Here is a 2,945-nt window from a genome sequence, read left to right as displayed (position 1 = left end):
AATGTCCTCCGTTTGCACTCAAACATACCTGGGCGCGTTCTCTTACAACCCGTTTTATAGTCTGATATCTGTTGCAGCAGATGATCTCCGTCTGCACACTCTATAGCGTACGCCTTTTCTTTCATAAAATCCCATTCAAAGAAGTCCAGAGGCTTTAAGTCAGGGGACCGTGCTGGCCAAACACATTTCACGGAGTGTGTTGCATTGTCATTTCATCAGTGGTGAAAGTCATGCTTTGTAAACAAACCTAGATAAAAACAACTGTCGGTAAATGAGTATTTATTGTAAGAATCATGAGATGTGAATTAACTGTTTGACCTGTTGAAACTCTAAAACGGATGCAAGTCAATTAAACGGACAAAGGACTTTCCTACTCTGAATGTCACCCTGAATTATCTCCTCAGTGGTTGAATTTTGAGTGACCCTGTATGAAGAATTATTCCTGTCCTACTACTACTACTACTACTACTACTACTACTACTACTACTACTACTACTACTACTACTACTACTACCAATATTATTGTCGTATATTTTTATACTTTGTCTCATTTATTTTGACCTACTGTTCACATTTTATTATGCATTTTCCTTTCTTTCTGTGTGTTACATATTATGTTTCATTCCACTGACTTCTAGTTTGCATTATATTATGAGCATCTACTTCAGTTTTGTGTGTAAAATTGTAATGTACTTTACTTTGTAAATTTGTAGTGTTTTGTATCGCAGTTCTACTCCTGGTTGAGTGTTAATGAAGGCCGTATGGCCTTAAATCTGCCAGGTTAAATAAACCATTATTGTTATTATTATTATTATTATTATTATTATTATTATTATTATTATTATTATTATTATTATTATTATTATTATATAGAGTGTTAGTTGCTAGATCGGAGGCAAAAATACCTTTTGGGAGAACGAGACGTAGATTGGAGGATAATATTAAAATGGATTTGAGGGAGATGGGATATGATTGTAGAGACTGGATTAATCTTGTTCAGGATAGGTACAATGGCGGGCTTATGTGAGGGCGGCAATGAACCTCCGGGTTCCTTAAGAGCCAGTAAGTAAGTACTGGGTTGAAGGGGACCAATGCACCAAAATTTAAGAAGCGATTCTACATGTTAAACATAACAAAACTCTTATTACACATTTCCTTCGATGAAGCACAGTTAAGCAGGAAAAAAAGTCTTTGCCCAATGTTCGTAGCGTTCTATTTTGGTAATGGCCCGAGAGAAATGGTAGATTGCTATACAAGCAGATAGGTAAAAATAACCTGAACAGTTAACGTCTTGAATCTTTTTTTTTTTTTTTTTTTTTTTGCATATCAAACCATTTAGCTATGAATTTAAATTGAATAATTGCGAAAATCGTTCAAATAAATCTTGCAACGTAGCGCACTGTCGCGTGTAACCGTCTGAGTACAGCAGAGGGAGAGGGGAAGGTAAGAATTGCTGGCTACGCTTGGTAGAATTATTGCAGTAGTCGTGATATTGCCAAATGCTTAATTGAAACATAACGATTTCCTCTAAAACGGTGAATGCTAGAGGAGGAACTTATCTAGATTTTTTAAATCTCTCATCATGATCTGTTACCAATGGTGCAGTTATTACCATCCACCCTGTATGTTACGTAAGAGAACCCTCACAAGCACCAAATTCGTCAAAACCTCTGATCTCCCAGTGTATGGAGTAGCGTTAAATATTAGATAAAATATAACCACCAACACTATCGCGATAATCACCGTACTACCATCGTTGTTTTCTGCAGAGTCTTAGTGTTCCTTCAGACGAGCCCACTTTTAGTGGCGCTGCGAACGCGCGTCAGTAGCGCTGCTAACGGACGACTGTTGGACTACCAATTCCCTACACTGACAGTGCACAAGCTTAATTAGAAAAATATGTGACGACAGAATAATAGAGAATGACGATAGTAATAATAATAATAATAATAATAATAATAATAATAATAATAATAATAATTTTAATAATAATAATAATAATTTTAATAATAATAATAATTGTAATAATAATAATAATAATTGTAATAATAATAATAACAATAATAATGCGTGTATGTATTTATTTACACTGCAAGTGGGGAAGCACCCAGTGGCAGTGGTATACACAATATAAACAATAAACAATAGAATTATACAATACACAATACAATTATACACAATAATTACAATTAATAATAGTACGTAAAATAACCTAATTAATAAGTGAACCTAATTTTACATTACAACCTACATATGTATAGGCACTACATAAGTTTCACATTGGTACTGGTTATACTCTTTCACTTTACTCTTATCTCACTCACTGCACTGGCACTATGACACATTTCACTGACACTATATAACACATTTCACTGACACTATAAATTATCACTGATCGGAACTATTCACTGTACTGTAAAACCATGACTTCACTGACTCACCTCGCTTCACTGATACAACAGTTCAAATAAGTCAAATAATTACACCCTTATTCATACTTATAAACAGAACTACATTTAAACTAAACATTTCAGTTCTAAGGCCCTCTTAGAAGCTATTTTAAAATAATTTAAAATTCAAACTCAAGGGAGTAAGTCGTCAGGCTAAATAAATACGTCACCTTAAAAAAATAAATGTCACCCTGATTTTAATTTACACTTTATACACAACTTTTTAAGTTAATAATAATAATAATAATAATAATAATAATTAATGTATATATTTACACTGCAAGTGGGCAAGCACCCAGTGGCAGTGGTATACACAATATAAACAATAAACAATGGACTTATACAATACACAATACAATTATACAATAGAAATACAATTATACACAATAATTAAAATTAATAATAGTACATAAAATAACTTAATTAATAAGTGAACCTAATTTTACATTACAACCTACTTGTGTATAGGCCCTACATAAGTTCCACATTGATACT

The sequence above is a fragment of the Periplaneta americana genome, chromosome 2 (genome assembly GCF_040183065.1).
Source record: "Periplaneta americana isolate PAMFEO1 chromosome 2, P.americana_PAMFEO1_priV1, whole genome shotgun sequence".
NCBI lineage: Eukaryota > Metazoa > Arthropoda > Insecta > Blattodea > Blattidae > Periplaneta > Periplaneta americana.
This window is presented reverse-complemented; position numbering follows the sequence as displayed.